Source organism: Mytilus californianus, unplaced genomic scaffold (assembly GCF_021869535.1).
Source record: "Mytilus californianus isolate M0D057914Y unplaced genomic scaffold, xbMytCali1.0.p SCAF_6, whole genome shotgun sequence".
Lineage (NCBI taxonomy): Eukaryota > Metazoa > Mollusca > Bivalvia > Mytilida > Mytilidae > Mytilus > Mytilus californianus.
The window spans coordinates 42,166,268-42,190,994 of NW_026262712.1; the positions used below are offsets into that span (position 1 = coordinate 42,166,268).

The window sequence follows — 24,727 nt, forward strand, 5'->3', positions numbered from 1 at the left end:
CATTTATTAATTCGACAGATGTTAACCGACGTTCAAATTAGAAAGAGACAAATCAGGGTAGCAAAAGGCTTAGAGAGTAGCATGAACTGTAAATGGAGCGAGACCGGTTATAAAAACCATTTCTAGACACCCTTACTGCAATTGGTAGACAAAAATATGCAACATTATGTGTCCGAATTTTTTTTTTTGTTTATTCCGGATGGGTACGTAGTTCCTGCCCCTCACATGGAACTAGATTCATAATATAAAGCGAAAGAAGGAAAACCTCTCTTCTATCGGGCTTTGTACGTTCCTGATGAAGGTAAATCCAGAGAAGCGTTTCGTACTCATGCAATATGTAACGTGTTGTTTGCCTTTTTTCTGCGCTCTTTAAAAGTTATAGTAGCAGTTGTGAAAATGAATTAACAAAATTACTATTTTTTTAAAAACAATGATACTGCCTAGAAAGTGTGGAAGTAAATTACAGATATTTTGGTTTGACTATGTCCGTCCCTCTGTCCTTCAGTTGTTATGTTCAATTAGTCTACGAAACTACAAAGCAATTTTATCATGCAACTAAAGTATATTGGTAAATGTTGTATCTCATTTCAAATAATTGGGAGACTTTTATCTGTCTTTTTAGCTTCGTTGTGTACGTTTTATTTAAGATAGATAAGGAGATTTTTAAAAAATGTAACTTTGATCCTTTAGCATATCAAGAAAGTGGATGAGAACAGGTATAACTTCAAAGCCTTTATGAATTATCTGTTTCAAAGATGACGTTGGATGTGTTCCATTTGTCGTAACCACAATATCGGACTTTAATGTGACATCACCAAATAGGAATTGTCATTGGAGTTGTACTTGCATGAGCGACACTATGGGTGCCACAGATGAAGCATACAATTCTGTAACATCCAAGATTACCCGGTGTTGTATGCGAGCTTCCTGTTGCTCTTTAAGTTTTTGATGTTGTGTTTTGTTAACTGTTGTTTGTCCTTTGGTTGTTTTACGTTTTTTGCCTTGGCGTTGTCAGTTTGTTTTAAACTCAATGATTTTTAATTTGAACTTACCTTTGGTATCTTCCACCTCTCTTGTAAAGCAAACACAAAATCGCCGCCACATAATGCATATGCAACACATGTATCAAAATTATTGATACTACCATGTTTTCTACGTGTTTGTAATTTTGTATCGCTTTAAAAAAGGGACAAAAGATACCAGAGGGACATTCAAACTCATACGTCGAAAATAAACAGACAACGCCATGGATAAAAAAGAAAAAGACCAATAGACTAACAAAAGTACACAAAACACACCATAGAAAACTAAAGACTGAGCAACACGAACCCCACCAAAAACTTAGGGTAAACTCATGTGTTACGGAAGGGTAAGCAGATCCTGCTCCACATGTGGCACCCGTTGTGTTGCTCATGTTATTACATAACCGGTAATAAGTCTAATTCGGTAGGTCACATTCGGGAAAAGGGTACGGGATTGTAGTTACTACATTAGGGACATATCCGTTATCATCTGTGAAACTGATATTCAAAAACGGTCAACCAACTCGTGATGGCGTTCGTAAAACTTACGAAAGGGTGACTCAAACTTCACAACTTGGAACTCTTGGTTTAATAGCTTCCTTGTGAGCAGCAACCCTCTATCAAGGAAATCATGATAGGAAATACCAGCCCTTGAATATCGTATCAACTGGGAGATACATACTCCGTATGCAGGCGCTGCTGGAATGTTGCTACATAGAAATGAAAAGTTCACAATTGGGAAGCTGAAATCATCTCTTTTGTCGTAAAGTTTTGTTTTCAACTGACCCTCATTGTCAATTTCTAGATGTAAGTCAAGATTTGAAGCAGACTTAACGGTATCATGTGTATCTGTTGTATCCTTTATCTCAAGTTTCGATGGGAGAGATTCGTTCAACATAGTCACCAAATTTTGAATTATTTAGTGAGAGAACATCATCTATATAGTGGAAAGTAAAGTTCAAGGATTCTGCTAACTTATTTTCTTTCTTTCTTAGAAGTTCCTGTATGAAGTCAGCCTCATATGAATAAAGGAACAAGTCGGAAAGAAGTGGGGCAAAGTTTGTTTCCATGGGAATGCCGATTGTTTGTTGAAAAAGACGTCCTCCAAACGTAATAAATATGTTGTTAATCAAGAAATCAAGCATCTTGATAATATCAGTTTCAGAAAACTTGTTGTCAGAAACAGAGTGATTTTTTACAGAGTCGGATTGTTCCGTCCCTAAGACAAGATACTTGTATCTACGTTGGCCATGTTTTTTAATGAAGAACCAACTCTTTCAATTTGTCTTTTAATTTGGAATGGGGAATACTTGTGTAAAAGTGTAGAAAAGTCAAATGATTTAATACCATTGCAAGATGAAAGAGACTTAGAGTATATGTAGTCTAAATGATCTTTTGTTTTTTTTAGCATCCACATCTGATTCACACCACCTCTAGAATAGGTAGTTTCACAACAACTTTGAAGCCCGGCTTTGATTGTTGATAAAATTGATGTTAATAATCAAAAAAGAGATTTCGTGGAGCACTTGGAAGACCCAGCAATATACCGTTGTTTGTAAGGACACTTATGTAGTGTATGTATCCACTACAGTGATGGAAGATACAGAACTTCATATTTGGTCGAAATTCCAATGGAACGTAGAACAGACTTATGATTATCCAGGATTTCCTTTTTAGTAAGTGTCGTGGGGGAATATGTTGAGTTTCCAAGTTGTCAATACCCAATTCATTTACCAAGCAGTTTATGTAATGTGATTTACACACACAAACGATGTTGTTTGGGGCTTTTTCTGTGGAACCAGCAACACATTCGTCATGAAGGTAGGACAAGTGTTTTGCAACTTTTGGGTCTTTAAAGATTGATGTAGCATGGATATTAATAGACCCATTCAGTTTCCTAATTCTGATTTGTATTAACGACCTCACAGCCTTTATCCATTCGGAAGAGTATCTATGTCTCCTTTACCGCGTTTAGCCAATTGCCTGGCATAATCCTCGACTGAATCCATCAGTATTTTGAAGTTGTGTTTCGAATTGATGGATTGAGGCTCACAATATTTCGGGCCTTTAGATAACACATTTCGCAGATAAGTGTTATTGACAATTTTTAGGTCACCGGTAATAACATGGCCAGCCGGATTATATATGAAAGGGGAACTATCACAGGTGAAGTCAGGAGGTTTAGACTTAAGTCCTCAATATTGAGATCCTGCAACACGTGTTTGTATTTTAAATGTTTAGTTGCAATTGGTTTGGTATCGGTAAAAGAAAAGATAGGTACAGACTGATCTTTAAAATAGGGAGGTATTTTCGAGTGAACTAATTTATGATGAAGGATATTGCCAAAGTTGATGGAATCGAGACTTTTGTTGGCAAAGGAAAGTGTAAGAAAGGGTCTTTTCTTCTTTTCATCTTTTCCAATGCGAACTGGTTTAAAAAGTCTGTGATTTGCAATATCCGAAATGATAGCTGTAAGTTTGTATAGGTTTGAATGGGGGTTAGTAGCAGTGGTCTCCAAACATAAGTTGTGCAGATAATGAAGTTTTGAAAGGGTAATGAATAAAGCTTCGTGCGAATGTGATGAATACCTAACGGCTTTTGTATAACTGGCAGCAGGTCAATTTAAAAAATCCATCAGTATATAGCATTTTTTCAGTCTTACAGATAGCTTATCGATCAAACACGTCTATAATCTCACAGATTTGAAAATATGACAAGATGAGAATTCTTAACACCCGGTGTCAAAGTTTTCCCTTCTTCTGTTAAAACATTAATTTTACTGCACAAGGTGCGCATTTTGACAATTAATGTCTCTTCGGTGATGCTTGAGACCAAAGTTATCAAAACAAATTATACAAACGTTGAAAAGCTGATCAAACCAAAACAAAACAAACAAATCCAAAAAGGAATTCGACGATGTAGATATATTTCTGAATTTAAAACGATCTCTAAAATTCTAAAACAGCAAACGTAAATCAACCAATTTCTGTATTTCTATGCTAGTGCTAATATACTGGCTACTGGTCTAAGGATACCCTTTGGTACTCGCAGTCCACTAACAAATGGATCGACCAGTAATTGTAATAACTATAATAATACCAAGTTTACTACATCAGATGCGCGTTTTTAAAATCAATGTATCTTCAGTGTTGCTCGAGGCATAACTGTTTTGATTTCTAAAACCTAATTAAAACGCTGAAAAGCTTATCAAACTAAAACAATAAAGTCATAAACAAATCGGGACAAGGCATGAGACCTTAGTACGAAGGACATATATTCCTTAATGTTAAAAACAAATTCTAATATTTTATAACATCAAATTTCAAATTGGTATCCCCAGTATGCTTTGCTGGTTGCACGTTTCTTGCACACTTAATTCGAAGTTGGTACCATACGTTCAAGTAAATATAGATCGATATTATATAAAAACAACTGGTTATACAATTTTGGCAGAAAACTGACAGTCCTTGCATATCAAGATTGAAGTCGAACACCACACCATGACCGTTGTTCGAACTCACAACATCATTGTTGACAAGCAAGTTATTTATGATAAATTAAATACTTTCTATTTACCAAACCACTCTTCAACCAATGCCTCTGAATGTCAATTTAGTCGTCAACTTGATATTTTACTGATAAAAAGGTATCACATTTTTTCATTTACTTGCATTTATTACTTACAGAAATCTTAGATTAAATACCTCACTTATTTCTCCTTGTTCCCATAATCAAAATTAGATGACTGTATAAACCATATGTAGTCACAGATATTAAGCACTGTCGGTAACTTGAAACAACCACTTAAACATCACGCTAGTTTTTCATACCCATGTACTTGAAGTGAAAAATAGAAATTCCTAATAATAAGACTAACCCGATCAAGTTTAATTTTTCCCATGGTAAGGTTTTAAAAAGTTATATATCAACACTATTTAAACATTTAAGTAGATATATAATACCACTAAAGATATCGATATAGAAGATAGAAGATAAAAAAAAAAACACTTCAAATACCTTTGCTGTCTACATAAAACGAATAAGGTAATATCTAGTGCTTTTTGTGGAATCAACATAGTGTAAAGATCAACATTTATTACACGGAACGCCAAAGCGGTTTGAAAAAGAATGATTTTCGTATACAAATAATTATAATGGTAAGTATATTAAAATATTATTTGTTTTGTTGCAATTTTTAAGGTGATTGCGGGTTTATAAATACTGTCTGCCTTCAAACGCCATATAACCTTCATACGTTACGTTTCAGTTGGCATTAAATATCAGTAAATATTGAACGATATGTTGAACAGTATAATAATGATACCTGAGATAATAAATTGATAACTTTCCAACAATGATAAGCTTGCAATTGCCAATATTTGCAGTGAAGGTAACATCGTAATACAATAGATAATAGGTATCAACAGCTCAGTAGTCAGTGTTTCGGTATCTTATAGAATATCCCCGTTCATATAACTAGAAATTACTCTCAATATAAGGTTCCAATTCCTTCAAGCAAGGTAGACCTTAGATGAATTAATTTCAGCTTTTGAATTCCTTTTTCATGTTTTCGTGATTTAGCTCCTAACATTTTTACGCAATCCTTGGCTTCAAATGTCTGGGTTTGCGTTTGTGATGAAAATAAATTCAGACAAAGTTTCCGGCACATTTTGTTTTCAGTATCACTTTCATTTATTGTTACTGGATCGATGCCACTGCTGGTGAATTCTTAGTTTCCGAGGGTATCATCAGTTCATTAGTCAGTGCTTCGGTACTGAACTGATTTATCACATATTTTTATAAATTTCCCTGTTGATATTATAAAACATTAAACGAGCAATAACAAGAACAACATCCAGATACACCCAATGAATTGTCGGTATCTTTGGAATATAGCATGGCATTTATATATTTATCAGTACATATGCAACGGATTTATCATATAGACGAAATAAACAGAGACAAGCGACACATTTTGCAATGCCAAAATTTTGGATTAAGGAATATTTATTGTAAAAACTGTAAACCAAAAGATTGGTTATGACTTTAGATTAGTCTAACAAATTCGTAGTGAAGCGATTGTTGAGCTGTCTATGAAGAGGGGCTTGTTTCGGTTAAGTTTATTCAGTTTGTTAAACATATGTAAAAGACATTATTTAGAAACGTTTGACGCATTTTAAACATGTTTTCTGGGTTTTTGGCTTCAAAACATAGGTATAAAGCAGTTAATCAGAGAACTTTATCTGTTTGAATGTTTTTAAATAATAAACTTGATTAGGATATATTTTCATTAGTTTCGACACATTTTGACTTCTTTATATTTGCTATTGGTTGAAGCTTTTGGATAAAGTAAGACGAGACCTTCTAATCGTAAATCTGATGCGGATGTTTTCATCTTAACACTGTTAAGGATCGGTCGATGTATGAGTAGATTGAATGATACGTAATTACAAAGACAACAGAACAAAATAAATTGTCTTTCTTTCATCTTTCAAACATAGATGATTCAAATACAAGATATACAGATCAATGATAAAACTATTATGTGTCGAAACAAATTGAAAGAATTTAGTCAATAGATGATTTACGAAAATAGGATTTTTTGTGTCTTTCGATTACCGTTTCTGAGACTAAAATAAAGGCTCAATTTTTTTTTAAATTATACATTTGTTATAAATTCATCGTTATCACAAACCGGAAAAAATGAAGAGTTTCAGATCTAATAAATAGAATCGGTAAATATGTTTGGAAGTTTCCTATAACGATTTTAATTTATATGTTAGAAATTTTAACAGATATCAACAATTCTTTATATTAAAAGAGTTGAAATTTATGAATTAAATCATTACAAACGACAAAAAATTAACTTATGTACTAATAATATCTCCAAGGATAAATAGTACACCAGCAGTTGCTTGACGCCTAATTTATGATAGTATAATAGTTTATTTCAAACCAGAAGCAATACAGATATCTGTATGTCAGAAATATATACATGTATATAATTACAAAACATTTTAAATCAAATTGGAGGTAAGACTGCACAGAATAAATAATTCATAGGATTGTCATGAAAGTTTCATATTTGTGACATTGCCTCGTATGTAATGTAATTCAGTTACAAAAAAATATGTATAAATGACATATATTCTATTACAATATGTAACAATGAAATAACACCTGTCGGGTGTTTCATTTTACGGCATTCACCATACGTATAGGTAAAACCTTCATTACAAGATTGAGTTGGCAAATGTTAACTCGGAAAAGATGGTAAGATTTTGAATTATTTATAATTATAACTGTTGCTCATATATGATTTGATAATGCACAGTCATGTTAATATCAGCAATCTTTGGTCTCAAGTGTATCATGTTTTTTACAGGAATGAAGGGCAATTTTATGAAATTGTGATTTGTAAAAGGAAGGAAGTGCACATTTTTATATCAACCTGTTGCACTGTTTGATTCCATTTTAATCTTCTTATATGTATGAATGAAAGTGAAAACTGAAGTTCAAATGCGGATATTCTGTTACTCGACACCTTAAACAAAGTCCCGTAGAACTGACAATCTAGCTGATTATATCGTTTGGAAATATCAGTCCACCAAAAGCGGTATCGACCCTTTGTTAGAAAAAGCAAATAACACTTTATAAAGGTTATGCGTCCGACGCAATTTTCTGAGTTTACCGGGAACAGTAACACGATCGAACGCAAATATTTGAAAGCTATGGTTGTATCTACCCACATACATGAAGAGCTATATATCTAATAGTGCACCTAAATGAATAGTCAAATTCACCTTAAGTCAATTATGAAAATGCCTGTATCATGTTAGGACTATGGCAGTTGTTTTACACTAGCTGATTGTAAGCGTTTGATTTTGTCAGTGTTAATGGACCCATTTTTTTTTTAATTTGCTTAGGAATTCGGTATTTTGTCATACGTTTTTGCCTGATAAAGGTGAAACTTTAGTTGATTAATAATTTTAAAGTTTAACAACTAATAATTCACAAAAGTATATGTTTTATATCATGGCAATACCGAATCACTGACTACTGTGCTGATGATACCCTGCAGGTTTAAAACATAAATAATTTTAAATTCGTCAAGTATGATTTTATTTTATTTTTTCAAATTGAAAAAATCATTACATTAACGATTTAGAGGATACCGATGAATAATATAAATTTATTTCTGTCATCTGTCATGAATGTTTATATAGCTTGTATTAATGATTCCACTGTTTTCGGCGTCTATGCAAGTTTAAAGACTATTTTTAACCGATGTGTTAATTCAGAATGTCATTTGTTTTTATAGTTGTTGATTAATTGTCTCATGGACATAAATAACTTGTAACGTGTTTTTTTTATTTTTTACAGCACTGGGTTGATACCATTGCTAGTGGACTATCAGTCTCCGAGGTATCATCAACGCAGTAGTCAGTACTTCGGTATGGACATAATTTATAGAAACACACTTTTCTTTACAAATCAAGAACTTGTTAAGAAAGAAAGGTTTCGACTCCCTGAGGCAAAGTTGACCTAAGGATGTTAGATGGATTTGGCTATTATTTTAATATCATTTTAATTCATATAGCTACACAAATGTTTTGGTTCTTATGCATCGTTTGCCTATAAATAATTCGCTTTGAGCGCATCGAAGGCATGTTATTTACAATGAGTGTTGTTTCCTTTTTTTACTCTTGTAAATATTATTTATTAGAATTTAAAATTTGATCTGCCACAAATTGCTATTGAAACTTCTTATCATTAAATCAAATTGTATATTTTTGTTTACAATTTAGACGCCATAAGTAAATATATTTCGATGGCCATATGTTTAATACGTTATTATCGAATAAAACTAAAAGGAAGTATCATGAAAATTGAAAATGTTTACAGGAAAATCCTTGTTTTAAGTTACTGATAGATTTGTTAAATTAAAAAAAAAACATATTACAAAATATTTAGGAATACGCAAAAAAATGTCAATGTATCTGATAAACCATGACGGTAGACGCATTTTAATTAATTCATGTATGCTATTCTGGAGGACAAAGGGAACAAAAACGGCAGCAGGAAATAGAAGAGTTAAACGTTGAAGTATTGCCTTTTATCAAAATGTTCAAATTGATTTACAAATGAGTCATTATTAAGTTATAGGTGTGTTAAACGACATGGAAAACCTTTACATATGCATTATCTGACTTATATACTACTTAAATAAAATATTTTCTGCAAAGATTTGCAGGAAATTGTATCCTATTTTACCAATCAAAATGGGATATTTTTTCTATTGTTTTCAGGTGTTTTCCAGTGGCTCATTTAAAAGGTGAAATCAAATTCACTAATCGAGATAGAACTGTTAATAATCACTGCCCAGTTCGTTTTAAAATGTTGCTTCAAATTCATGAAGCAAGAAACAAATAAAATGTTACGGTTTATGAAAAAAACTAGTCTCTTGGCAAGTATTTCAGTATATCAACTTTAAAAAGGGGCTCCTATGTTTTGTTGTTTTTATTTTTCTTGCTACAAGACATTTTTGCACAATAAAGCAGATTTTGTCAGAAAAATCAGATTCAAGACAAAATATTTTACACGGAAAATTGTACTGTAAAACCCCAATTGATAACAACTCCCGATTACTATGAAATGAATTAAAATTAAAAAAAACTGTAGTTTTAATTTTAATCAGGAAAATTAATTAACCTAGCAAATGTCATTATTATATTCCTTCAAGCACATTTCATTTAAACTTGGTTTCGTCTGGGTTAAATCCCAAAGGGAAATACCTGTCGTTTTTGGAAATAACTCTATATAGGTATATGCTGACTGATATTTGTATGAAATACCATAATGTATGCTTATTACATACTAAATTATACCGATTGAATTGCGTAAAACTAGGTTTTTTTATAGAATAGTGTATCTGAAGTCCGTTTTAAACTAAAGATGTAGTTTTTATTTGAGAGAATACACAAAACATTTTAAGAGTCTAAAAAAAAAAGAATATATATATAGAAGAACAATGATTATCGTCCAAGGATATATGGCTACGATAATGAACCGTTAGGTTACAGCAATCATTGCATACGATTAATGGTTTGAAATTGACTAGAGCAACATTTAAGATTAATAATGTAAGAGGCAAAGAACCTGGGACCGTGTGGGTTGATATTATATGAATCTGAAATTTGCTACAATCTTAGCATTTGAAAATTCCAATTGATGTTTTCCCTGTCAATACTAATTTGATAGTTTTAGTTTCAAAAGATCTAATACGCCTTTTGTATGCAATAATATTGTCACCGTAACAATTAGTGATCGCATTAAATATTGAAGGAAATATACAATCGTCTTTTTTTTAGACCCTTTGCAATAACGAAACACCAACATATTTTACATGTAACATATTTGTCATGTGCAAAATCAGTTGCAATTATTTAGTGAAGTGTTTACTGTTTAAATTGAAATGTTGGTAATATTTCATATTTTTATATTTTATTTACTGATTACATAAATTAAAGGTGATAATTACTTAATTAGTTAAGTATTGCATAAACAGAAAAAGTTGTTTTTTGAATTAAAAAAAAACAGGCGGAATATACCAAGGGAGATTTTTAACTCATAAGATAAAGTGCCAAGTGCTAAAGTTGAAATCACTCCTTCGAACATTTTGTTGAAACCATCATGAGTTGATCATGTTGATTGGCCGTCATGGAATATCTGTGTCATAGATGAAAAGGAATATATTCCCATTGCTGTCAGAACAAATTGCCGGTTTTTTCGTCGTCTTTTGTCATCATGTTGTCATTTTTTTTCGAATTATGGGTTTGAATGTCCCCTTTGTATCGTCCGCTTTTTTTTTTTTTTTTTTATCTTTTGAACCAATTATACTTGGTTAAATGATAACTGACTTAACCAAATATGTTAAACTGTATCTGTTTTTTTTTATGATTGCCCTTCGATAATAAATATCAGAACGTTTCTAGCATTAAGTTGGAGTAGACTGTGTGTGTGAGGAATTCGTATAAGCCTGTTTATGTGACATTTGACCAAGTTTTCTATTCGTATCAGTCTTTTATATCGTTTTATCATATCGATTATTAGGTTATCACAACAATCACATGAACATGTTGTAGATCAGATAACATTATTTGTTCGAGAGGTTTATGGTATGACGTTTATATTGATGTTATTAGATAATACAAATATGGTACAAATGCTACTAAAATATTTAAATAATGAAATGTGGTTGCAAAATAGACAAAATTCAATCAGAGACAAAATGACGAAGTTGTAAAGACTAATCTGTTAAAAGCTAAAGCTATTCATTATCTTGCTCGTGTATTTTCATTTCAACACTGTAAAGCGTGATAAAAGAATGATATTATGAATAAGTGGAGAACAGAGGAGAACGGAGTCTTATGTTTTTGGTTTGAAAAATGAAAACAACACGTAATAAACTTCTTGCGTCCGAAGCGCTTTTCTTGATTTGCCGTCATCAGGAACACTCAAAGACGAATACTAGTATTTGAAAGTTAATGATGTATAAACATCGAAACAGTCGAAGAGCTAAAGGACCAAAAAGGACCTAGAATACCTTTAAACTGTTCTATTGTTCAATATATGACTAAAATGCTCCTTTCAAACTTAATCATTCAGGAATATCATGATGGTATAATAAAAAGAAACAGCTATTTGTTTAAGTGGATACGTAAACGCAATTCAAGGCTATAAAAATACTCAAAATTACAAACATTATCTCCAATATATGCTTAGGAGCTTATTTAGTCTGGCACCTTTTTTGTGGTTGTCTTCAATTCGTTGTGATTTATTTGATCCTGTATGACATTTGGTGGTGATGGCACATCCTTTACAGCTTGTTATATTTCTTCATAACATTTGTAGACTATGTGTGCTGTAGATCAATACAATTTGCATAGACAGTTGAAAGTCGTATTTTGACCTCTTAGTGTATTTACGGGGTTTTTGTGTGTCGCTGGCATGCTGTAACCTCCTCCTGTCTAATGTACCAATACGGTAATCATTTTGTCTATAACATTGAAAATCTATTTCTTTTTATTTAATTTTGAAATTGGGATTCACTCCTGCTTTGGTAATTGGAGCTTCTCTGATGTCCTAATCTATGAAAGAATAAGAAATTTTAGTAATTGCTAAACCGAATTGACTAACCTAATTTGTGATTAAAGCTCCTTGAATGAAGTCAATTTCGATTGTTTTCAATATCGTTTCATACATATTCAAGACTGGGATTAGGGCACAATAACAAAAACAAATACAATTGATTAGCCGATGAGATAATTGGAAAACCAAATATTAAATTTAGAACGGATGTAATATAAAAAGCTATATTGTGTCGTTATACAGCATATGTCCCGTACTAAGATAGTAAGTTACATTGACTGATGTGTTCATTTCGAGGATGAAAACTGTGGTAAGGTTTAACAAGTATAATATTATTAAATATGATAAAATATGCATCTTTTGGACGTCTGAGGTCACATGCGTAGTACATTCTTTAACTGAAAAAAAAAGACGTCAGAAAAAACGAAACCTTTATTGGCTCACTCAACATTATTAAACATGTTAAAGTCTGTCAAATTACTTTTATTGGTTGATTGATTGGTGTTTAACAACACTTTTAGCACAATTGTGTTTTTTCATGGCGGTCAGTTTTTATTGGTAGAGGAAGCCGGATTGCACAGAGAGAACCACCGATCATCGGTAGGAAAACTGACAATCCTAGTCAAATAAGATTGGAGTCGAGCACATCTGCACTTGCGGGATTTGAACTTACAGTCTCAGTGTTGACAGGCTAGTGATACAGTGATTCGACTACTTAAACTTAGATCACCAAGTCCTCCACATTACTTCTAATCTTTTTGTGTGTATGAATAAAAGTAAAACAAATAATATGTTCGGTTGATTTCTTTGTTTTTCGAAACTTTATTTTACCTTTCTGATAATGCTAACTTTTTTATCCGAAAAAATTATCCGGTAGCTCATGGCAAGGAAATAAACGTGCTTCCTATTCAATATAACGCTCTAAATTTCATTGCATTTCGGAGATTTAATAGTCACTAGTTTCATGTTGATACTGATTAAAAAATGCTAAATCTGGGCGTTTTCCAATTTCATATTTTATGTTATCGTGAGGAAAAATATCAGTCAGATTGCTTTTTCGTGTAATTGAAATATGTTTTGGAAATACGTCAATTTGAAAGCACCTAAAACGACATATAAATCAAAATACACCAAGATTTCACCTATGTTTCAGTTATATTCTATTATACTTTGGTTTGATGTATCTTGTTATCATGTATATTTCACAGTGCTTGGTTTAATTGCTTTGATTGTGCAAACATCGCAGTTATATTTTGTTAGGATCACATAGGTATAAAAACAACTATACAAGCAAAGCTTAAACTAAAAGACAGATTTTTAAATTGCATTTTGGAAAAAGAGTTCTTGTTAAAAGTTTTAAAATGAATAAGATAAACATAGCAAACTAAAGTTGTACGACTTTGCCCCCAGCAGAGCTATAGAAAAACAGTACATTAACGGGTGTTACACGGACACTTTTTAGATGATACACGGACACTTTTTAGTTGTTACACGGACACTTTTTATGAATAGAATCACTCGTGCATGATCAGTGAGTTCATGGGCACTTTAAATTTCAATTAGATTTGAACTTTTTGTTTCACCGACATATTTCCTGTCTTTTTAATTAAAATATTTACGTTAGCATCAATAACAATATTTTTTTTCAAACAATTCCAGTAACTTTTCATATTAGTACACTAAGGGATTGACCATTTAACTTCAAAAGGTGGGTTATGGTTTTTTCCTAAAAAAAACATTTTGATCCCCAAATTTATGAGAAAAAATATATAATATATTATATAGTTGAAAAACTAAATAATGTTCTTACTCAGAAAAGAACACACCCCTTTTGAAGCTAAATGGTCGATCCGTAAATGTGTTTTTTTCAATATCCGGACATGAATAGTATTCTGGACAATGCTGAAAGAAATACTGGTACCAACATTTATATTTCCATAAAAAGACAGGAAATATATATAAAAGAAATCAAATCTAATCAAAAGATAAAATCCCTATCAACTCACCAATGCACGATTGATCCTATAAATAAAAAAGTGTCCGTGTAATACATGTTCAAAAAGGCAGCAAATCTTGAAGAAAATCATTCAACTTATATCATCAATTTCGGACGGTAAGCTCTGATTGGATCATATAATGAAACGTGTTTAATCCTGATCAACACTATCAGAGACATATAAAAACCTATAAGCATGAACATTGTTTTTAATCCAAAATATATGCCTATATATATATATATATCTAATAAAAAGACAAAATTCATTTTTTCATAACATTTCATTCACTAATGAGATAGGAAATTCATTCTTTTGATACACTTATATAGTTATTGAATTCATATATATTGAATTCATATATTTGGCGGCAAACGTACGATTTTTAGGAATTTTTTAGCGGGAATTTATCTTAACTTCCCCTTTCCCCCAATAAAAATCAAATGGTGGCTTGCTTACCTCTGAAATCTTTTTTTATACATTACTTACTTGCGAAGTTGCATTTCATAAAGTCTCAAATGTGTTTAAATTCACCTTTAACTTGAAATGGTTCTTTTTATAAAGTTATTAGATTCTTGAATTTCGGCTGAAGGGAAGTGAGAAAAAACAATGTAAACTGTTACTTACATTAACTGGTATATGGCCATTTAAGGTTCTAATATCTTTAGTTTTGCTACCTCTTCTAAATGTAAAATGTACTTCTCCCTTCTTGAAACGTCGTACAAGTCAGATACAAAACAAAGGTAACAAAAAACAGGCCGGAAACAACCTGCCGTATAGTTTGTCTGCACTTGTAGTCAGGTCAAGGTCCTCGGCTATCGCCTGGGACCTTGACCTGACTACTCGTGCAGAAAAACTATCCGGCAACCGTTGTTATCGGCCTGTTTCTTTGTTACCTTTGTATTGTATCTAATACATAACGACACTGTATTAGTATCTTTGCTACATAGTAAATAATCAAAGTGTAAATGATTTGAAAGAATATCAGATAGTGATCAGTGTGTGGACTATCATTTTATGTTCAACTTGATGCATCTAGCGAACCCATGAATCGTCCCAATTTAAAAGATGAGTTATGTGCGACAGAATTAATAATCTGTAATTTTAGTAACATAACAGGTTATAAAAACAAATTGTTTCCCACGTTGTGTTTATTAAAACAATAATCTAACACAAAGTGTACAACTTCAAGCATAGTTGAAAATGCGAACTCAGAAGTACCTTTTTGCACCTGTTCTATCCATTTTAATTAAATTAGACATACTTTACTGAACTATGCACTCTCATTTTTTGTGATTGTTTTCAGATTAACGCAAGGTTTTTGCATACTAGTTCTAGTATACAAACACCAATCTTGTGACATCGATTATAGACAAAACAATTTTTACACTATCGTACTATATGTAGATAAAATGTGAGACATGCTTATCAATGTTTTAAAACATCCTTTTGTAAACCCCTTTAACTCATACTCGATAATCATCTAAACCATTCATGCATCCTCGTTTTAAAAGAGTTTGATGAGTGAATAATTATAAAGGCTATTTTTAGAGTTGATCTCTTTGGCTAGCTCGGCTGTGCATTTTTATGTGCTGGTTTATGTTGTTTTATGTATCCGTTTTCATTCTGTAGTTAGTCACCACTTCGGTTTTATCATGTATATCTATTATATAGTCATTTTTGTAAATTTACTGTTTTCAAAAGTATGAATTATTCTAAATACTAAGGATTCTTATCCCAGACATATAACCTTAGCCGTATTTGGCACAACTTCTTGGAACTTTTAGTCCTCAATGCTCTTCAACTTTGTTCTTGTTTTGGCTTTCGTACTTTTTTCATCTGAGCGTCATTGGTTACTCTTGTGTGAACGAAACGCGCGTCTTGCTTATTAAATTTTAAACCTGGTACCTTTTATTAGCTATTATTCGTATGTTTGTTTGTCCTATATGTTCTCCCATTTATTTGTATTGTAGTCCTGTCATGTAATGTTGTCATTTTAATGTTTTATTTAGCATTGCCATAAAAGCGGGAGGTTTGGCTAGCCACAAAACCAGGTTCAACCCACCATTTTTTTTTCTTAAAAATGTCCATTACCAAGCTAGGAAAATGGATATTGTTATCGTATAGTTTGTTTCTGTGTGTGTTGAATTGTCGTTTGTTGTTTGTTCACTTCAGTGTTTCTGTTGTTTCGTTTTCCAAATGTACTATATTGTATTGTTATTTGCGTAAGTCTCTGTCCGTAATGTTGTACTGTATTCATGTCATGTAATGGTGTCATTTTACTGTTATATTTAACATTGCCATAAAAGTGCGAGGTTTGGCTAGCCACAAAACCAGGTTCAACCCACCATTTTTTTTCTTAAAATGTCCTGTACCAAGTCAGGAAAATGGCCATTTTTATATTATAGTTCGTTTCTGTGTGTGTTACATTTTAATGTTGTGTTTCTGTTGTGTCGTAGTTCTCCTCTTATACATGTTATATTTGATGTGTTTCCCTCAGTTTTAGTTTGTAACCCGGATATACTACTGTTGCCTTTATTTAGGTATCAATTGACGAACAGATCAAATATCCAATGTAATCTTATCTTCACAATACGTACACGATCACCTACAATGATTGACAAAATAACTTTTGTAAAATATTGTCCGGATTTGGCTATAATTTAGGTCTGTTTTGGTTGATCAACTTGTCAACGTTTGTATTAGGTTTTTGATTTTGAAATATTTTTGGATTCGAGCCTCACTGAAGAGATATTACTCGTTGAAATAAGCATCTGGTGCAGAAATTGTAGTACCGTTAATGTTATTAAAGAACAAATAATGATCGAAACTTTGAAATGTAATCTCCTTTTTTCATCATGTACAACATATTATTTTCAATTTGTAGGCAAATACCCAATAATATGAATAAAATCTACTTGCATATTAACAGATGAATTAATTGACAAGTTATGACTTAAGTCGATAAAGTTAAACTTGTAATTCAACTTTATCTATTGATATCTATTTCTATTTTTACAGATGAACAAATGTTAAGAAGATGAAGAGATTTGAGAAAAGATCACTCGAATTAGAATGAAAATGTGCTTGTTTGAATTTCTGGTTTGAATTTTTTTTTATTCTGCATTATTTTATTCACAAAAGACAGATCTATGGTCTTGTATTCATTTCATTGAAGAAAAGAGTCATCATAGTGTACAACATATCGGGAATAGCAAATACTAAGACATTTTAAAGGGAATCATTTAATATATATTGGTTAAGACACTTCGTTCTTTAACAAGATTTCAAAATGGCGTTTGCGTGAAATAATGTAGCAATTTTAACAAGGTTAAACCTTTCCAAAAAAGTAAAGAGTGTCTAACAGAGTGATAAGTTTATGCCAGGTTTGATTTCCTTTTTTCTTTTCTTTTTTTCGAAAAAGGCACAGTTTTTTGTATTTTTGAGGGGAAGTATCTATTAGTTTGTTTCAGTTTTATTTTGAATATAGTAATATGATACAAACTTCATCATAAAAGCGTCAGTAAACAGAGCTATCAATTTCTCACTCCATATGTTATGCATCCTCGTTTTAAGAGTTCGAAGTGTGAAAATTTCTAAAGGCTGATTTTAGATATCAATAGACGACAGATCATATACCCAATGTGATCTTATCTTCACAATACGCACACGGCCACCTACAATGATTGACAAAATACCGTTTTTAGAATATTGACCGTATTTGGCTATAATTTAGGTCCGTTTTGGTTGATCAGCTTGTCAACATTTGTATTAGGTTTTTGATTTTGAAATATATTTGGCTTCAAGCATCACTCAAGAGATATTAATAGCCGTAATACGCATCTGGTGCAGAAATTGTAGTACCGTCAATGTTATTGGAGAAAATATAATGAACAAAACTTTTCAATGTAATATCCCTCTATCATCATATATAACATATGCACACGATTTTATTTCTTATTTGTGCACAAAATCCCTATAATATGAACAAAATCTACCTGCATATCAATAGATAAATAAATTGACAAATTATGACTAAAGTTCAACTTGTAATTCAACTTTGTAATATCTATATCTAGATAAGCAAATGTTAAGAAGATGCAGAGATTTGAGAAACGATCACTTGAACTAGAATGAAAATGTTTTTCTTTGAATTTCTGGTTTGACTTTTTTTCCTATTCTGCATATCTGTTTTTAACAAAAGATGGAACTTTGGTCTCTATTCATTTCTTTGAAGAATATCGGGAATAGCAAAGACTAAGACATTCCAAATGAAGGTATAAAACATATAGTCTAAGGCACTAGATTCTTAATTAAGATTTCAAAATGGCGTATGCTTAAAAAATGTAACAATTCTAACAAGTTTAACCTTTCCAGTATTGAGTGTTTCGCAGAGTGATAAATTTACGCCAGGTTACTTTTCGTTATTTTTTTTTTCGAAAAAGACAAGATTTGTTTTATTTTTGGCAAAAGGAAAAAAAACAATAAGGAAGGTGTTTTATTGCCCAGCCTGCATTTACTTTTACGGTAGGGGTTCTGTCAAGAAATCAATTAAAACCTAATTACGGATGATATGATATTCATGCGAAAATATCCTTTTAGACCTAAAAGGGATTTACAATATCAATGGATTCACCAAGAGGTTTTTCTTGGCCATTTATCTATAGGAGAGGGTCAACATGTTTTAAGGTATATGCGTGCGTGCGTGCGTCCGTGCCCAAAAAGGTTACCGCTCTGTTATGCAGTTTTTGTGATATCAACTAGTTGAGCAGATCTGTTTACTCGCCTAGAGCCCCTGACATCATCCCCGGTTTTTGGTAAAGTTTGTGTTGATCAGTCTTTTTTCTAATTTTTTTTTTGCGACTGTCGTTTGTCTAATGGTTTTTTCTTTTTCCTTTTTACAAAGGCGAAATTGGTTTCCATTGACTTCTGAATTTTGAATGTCCATTTTGTATATTTCTCCCCTTGTGTGACGTATTTCATATTTACACATATTGTATTTTTTTCTACCATCGCATGTTGTCGAGTTATCATTTGTATACAATGACCTTGAAAATAATGTTTGTTCCTATCGCATTTCTCCTTTGACCGTTTTGGGAATATAAATATTTGTGAGGTAGGTAATGACAATCGATATATAACTAATGGACCCGCATTAGTATGACGCCTCTAACTGCATTGATAAATGCAAAATGGTGCATGAAATGATATTTTCTTAAAGCATTTCTTTAGTTGCAGTGCTTATATTGCTGATTGCAAAAAATGAGGAAGATACCAGTACTAAAGATTGTACTGACGATGGTCAAGGACGCATAATCACTAAAGCTCTCATTTGCCACGAATTTGGTTGAAATTAACACATAACCAAATTCGTGGTTAATGAGAGGTTTACTGATTAATCTTTTGGAACTGATTATGCGGATCTTTCAGTTGCTGGAATGTTGCTCATTCTTATTTAGTAGACCATATCCGTTCTGCTTTTGTTAATTGTACTGCCGTCCCTATATGCGTTTCTATGATGAGTATATTTACAACCACTGGGTCGATGCCACTGCTGGTGGAGTTTTTCTCCCCGAGGGTATCACCAGCCTAGTAGTCTGCACTTTTAGGAATTTAGGGTCCTCATTGCTCTTCAACTTCGTCCTTTATTTGGCCATTTGAACATTTTTTATTTGAGTGCCACTGATGAGTCTTTTGTAGACGAAACGTGCGTCTGGCGTACAAAATTTCAATCCTGGTATCTATGATTAGTTTATTTAAAGAAAATACTATCATACCACATCTTTTTATTTTCTCTGAATATTGTTCACAGTACATGTCAACCCTAACACCGATCTATGTAGGTGATGTAAATCATATTTGTTGATCCCAAACATATATAATTGTTGTTAGTTTTTTTATGATATTCAAATTGATTTAAAAGGATTTCGACAAACCTTTTTAACACGATATTTAAATACCATTGTCTTTGATGAAAATGATTGTTAAAGCTGTACATTCGTACCCTCAACCTTAAAAAGGGCCGTTCTATTGGTGATATTTTGCCAAAAAAAGTAAGTTCTGTCCAAATCAATATATTCTAAGCAAGCGTTTTATGAATTTGAGCAAAGACTGATTGTGTCAGAATCAGCAAATGCAGATATGATTTAATTCAGCTACTTAATATATATTCCTTTTAAAAACTGTATGGTGCATTGTAGTCACTACAGAGAAACGACTACATAAACAGGTTTCTTGACAATACTTATAAACAATGAAAATGTAGACACAATTATTTAAATAATGTTTCGAAAAATCAGTATGAGGGATAGGAGGCAAATAGTTAAACGTTGTTATTTATTATCTTTGTATTGTAAAAGACAAACAAGTATTTGATATAAATTTAACAGCCAAACAATTATTGCCATCGTTGATCATACTTCATTAAACTAACTGAACGATTTCCATCATATAAAATACTATAAGCAGCTTATTTTAACTTGTATTTTGTAAAATCGAGACTTTTAATGACATTATGTTTACTTGCAGATAGCGCTATATTTTACAGTGTGTATAGCTTTTAAACGAAATTGCCCAGAACCTTCAGAGAGAGAATTGAGAGCCATAGCATTTTGTAATAAATCTTCATCAGTGACCTATTCATGTTTGTATGACGAAAATAGAGGTGTAAACGTAGAATCATGCAAAGCAACGGTAGACTTTGCCCCGCCAGGTATGACTTTTTTTCAAGTTCCACACACAATTTAAAGTCACCCTCATTAGCAGTAAATAAATGAAAGACCAAAATTATTTAGATTGAAATATTGATTTAATGTTAGCTGTTGGTTGGTCCTCATCTACGAATATAAATGAATCAACAAGATAAATAGGCAATTAATTTCCTTTGAAACTATGTTTCGAATATAATATTACCTGGAAAAAGAGTATCACCCTGACTTTCTCACAAACAAAAATAGTATGTAATATAATAGTATTTGTGGCTGTTATTGACAATACTACAGGCATAAATAAACTATAAAGGTCATAATTTTAATTAAGAACAATTTTTATCGAACAAGGGAAGGTCTTTGGTATCAAAATGGTCAATGTATTACTATGGGAGCTTACGAGTAGAAAAGATCAAATGCACTATTCCATTTTGGAAGAAAAGAAAATATGTGTCAGTGGTAATAATAAACACTAGAAAGATCGATCCCGAGTGAAACCACGATTCACCCGAAAAATCGATGCTAACTGTCTTCTCTATGGAGCAAAGCTTGCAATAGATCATCGATTGAGCAAATCTAGGACATAATTGGTCTTCGTGGTACGTGAAAGAATACTGTTAGTTAGGAATAGCACCAAGCTTTTCAGCAGGCATTGCAACAACTACCACAACAAAACGCAACCTTTGGTCGATGAATGTAAAACAATCATTGTAATCAAATATTAACTTGAGATTGGCAGTATAACACTAAACTCTTGAATGTCCTCTTAGTATCTTCAACCTCCGTTTTTTACTCCACATTGAATGGTAAGAAAAAACGATGAATTACCATTAAAAAATATGTAACTACACAAAACAAAATATAATTCACAGCGAACTCGGTGGAGAGAATTCTTCTAAGTTAAATTGTTTTTTTAATCATTTAAAATTAAAAGAATTCAGTTATTTTAATAAAATCTATATCACAATGGAACGAATGCAGCATACGCATCCTTTCTTCGTAATAAAAAAAATGTTTGGTAATAGTGATATTTAGTCTTACTTGGGATACTTTGGATTGCTGCAAGAAGATAGATGAAATTTTTTATAAATTACGTCACACCAACAGGGAACACATATACCTTACCACATGTTTCGGCGCTTTTCAATGTTTTACTTCCGCTAGTTAACATGTAAGCCATGTAATGATTAATATGGATAGACTTAGATCAGCATGATCAGAAGTATACGTAAGTGAAATCCAACAAATATGCAAAACAAACTCATTTCGTTTTGTCTACAAAAGACTTATCAGTGACGCTCGAATCAAAAACGTCAAAACGCCTAATTTTAAAGTACTAACTAAAGTTGGAATAATTAATGATCCGAAATTCCGAAATGTTTGGCAAAATTAAGCTAAGGCAATCTATTCCGCGGAAGAGGATAAAGGAACCGAAAATTGAAAACTTTAAATAAAATAAGTATCATTTGATTCTTCTCTAAGTCAAATTTGTATATGAGGGAATTATTCAAACGTAAAAATAGAAGATGTTAACAATTTGTCTTTTTAGGACATTTCAACGTTTGTTACGCGATATATGTTTCGCTCATTGTTGACGGCCGTACGGTGACCTTTGTTTGCTAACTTTTATGTCATTTAGTCTCTGTTGGAGCTGGTGGAGTGTTGTCTCATTGGCAAACATACCTCATTTTTTTTATATCTAGCATAATTGATATATCTTACATACTATAAATCTTTTCCTTATCTGCATTTTTGTCTACTATATTTCCTATCACTGTATATTATCTACATCTTACCTTGCAATTTTGGTTTTTGATCTCGGTGACATGCTGGTATATAAATGTTTACGGCATAGTCAGTTTATCCTAGAGTTATGCAGGACTCATTGATAATGGTACTATAAATACTAATAACAATACATAATTTTCAGGTAATAAATATGTACAAAGAGGACAACCCGATTTTACACCATGTGCCAGAAATCGGTATCAGCCGATCCGTTTGTGGTCAAATGTTAGCGATCAATGTTTATTTGAGAAGTCACAGTGTGCTGGCGATGGTCAATTTCTGTATAATAATGGTACAACTGAATCCGATCGATCCTGCCGATGTGATTATACTAATGGATATGCTTTTATTAACAAACCAAGACATCCATGCTTTTGTATTCCTTCAGAGGAGGAATGCAGTTGCTACAAAAAGTACTGTCCGAATAATACAGTTCTAACACCCGGTAAGATAAGGAACGCATTTTTTGGATTTTCGGTAAAAGGCGTAGCTAAATATGCATACTTGGTACTTAAATACAGAGACGTAACCAATGGAGATTGAACAGTGTATTGATTGCTAATTTCAACCTTCCACAGCCTTTTGCTTCTATAGATACAATCGTTACTGACAATTAAAATGCAAAACATCTTTGTTTTAAAATATTTTAAATATAATTGAAAATACAACAAAATCCAATATAATTTTTTAAACATTAATTATGTTTTATGCATTTGAATTCACGGCGTAACACTTCGCTTACCTACAAAAAAGAAACGTTATTGGATTGACCCGGGAAGAACGTATGCCGCAAGGCTTACAATTACAAAAGCATTAAAGCTATCTGGTAAATTTTGCATTTCAGATAGGATAAATTTTGAGATTGATTGATTGATTGATTGATTAATTGATTAATTGATTAATTGATTAATTGATTGATTGATTGATTGATTGATTGATTGATTGATTGATTGGTGTTTAACGGCACTTTCAGCACTATTGTTATATTTCGTGGCGGTAAGTTTGTATTGGTAGAGGAAGCCAGATTTCCCGGAGAGAACCACCGACCTTCGGTAGGAAAACTAGTCAATTAAGATTGGAGTCGAATGCACCTGCCACGTGCGGGATTTGAGCTCCTGTATGTTGAGAATATATATATTTATTTCTTAAATTAGTTTTATTTGTTGCAAGTTTTTTCTTCAGATTATGACTGTGCACAAGAGGATGATATGCGAGGAAAAGAAAGTGCGTGTCCAATTACTGTGTATGACAGGTATAACTTCCATTTATTTAGTATTCAAACTAAAAAGACATTTATTCATTATTATTATTTGTGTCTGTTTTTTTAATTACTAATGTGAAATGATATACGCTTGTTTTTATTCATTTTTAAAAACGATATCGGTGTATGTGGAAACCCTGTTAATGTTCTTTAACTTCGAACTTGATTTGGACTATCGTGATTCCAGTGTCACTGCTGAATATTATGTAGACGAAACGCTCGTCTTTGCAATTCAAATTATAAACCTGGTATCTTGGATACATTCATGACCATTTATATTGTAAATAGTTGTTAAAGGTAATTTGCGGACATAAACAAATACAAGTTCTACATAAAATGAGAATCTATAATATGTTCAATTTGATGTAATTATTTAGCTTCTCTTAATACGCAATGAAGTATATAAATTAGATTAAGTATGAGCCGTCATTGCACATTTCCTTATTCGTTGGTTATAAGCAATAGCATTTACAAACAAATTGATAAGCAGTATACATCCTGACCAGCAATATCCCACTTCAGAATTTCATTAACTGTTGATTTGCAATTGCATCGTACTTGTACATTTCTATTATTGTATAAAAAAAATATATAAATTCAATCGGTTTTGCACAAATAAGAGAGAAAATTTCGGAAATTACCCAAATGCATTAATAATATAATTAGAAGTTGACTGTTTGTCTATTAGACTAAAGACTAACGCTAAATTGAAATTCAAACTGCCTGATATCAAATCATATATAGATGAGACCCTCTTAATAAGACTGTTTTGTCTTTAAAATCCTTTTACGTCAAAGTTCAACG

The 24,727-nt window shown here is 32.1% G+C and overlaps 1 long non-coding RNA gene across 2 annotated transcripts; it reads left to right on the top strand.

Annotated features, from left to right (window-relative positions):
• The first annotated feature begins 5,095 nt into the window (after positions 1 to 5,095).
• LOC127704484 (uncharacterized) lies at positions 5,096 to 23,914 on the top strand. 2 transcript variants are annotated; one of them, XR_007983295.1, is made up of 6 exons: positions 5,096 to 5,179; positions 8,406 to 8,476; positions 17,189 to 17,269; positions 20,696 to 20,879; positions 22,805 to 23,107; positions 23,845 to 23,914. It is a non-coding gene; the product is annotated as an uncharacterized LOC127704484 (long non-coding RNA). The 2 variants fall into 2 exon arrangements; XR_007983296.1 differs by lacking the exons at positions 5,096 to 5,179; positions 23,845 to 23,914 and adding an exon at positions 7,239 to 7,295 and having other exon boundaries at positions 22,805 to 23,274.
• The last annotated feature ends 813 nt before the right edge of the window (positions 23,915 to 24,727 follow it).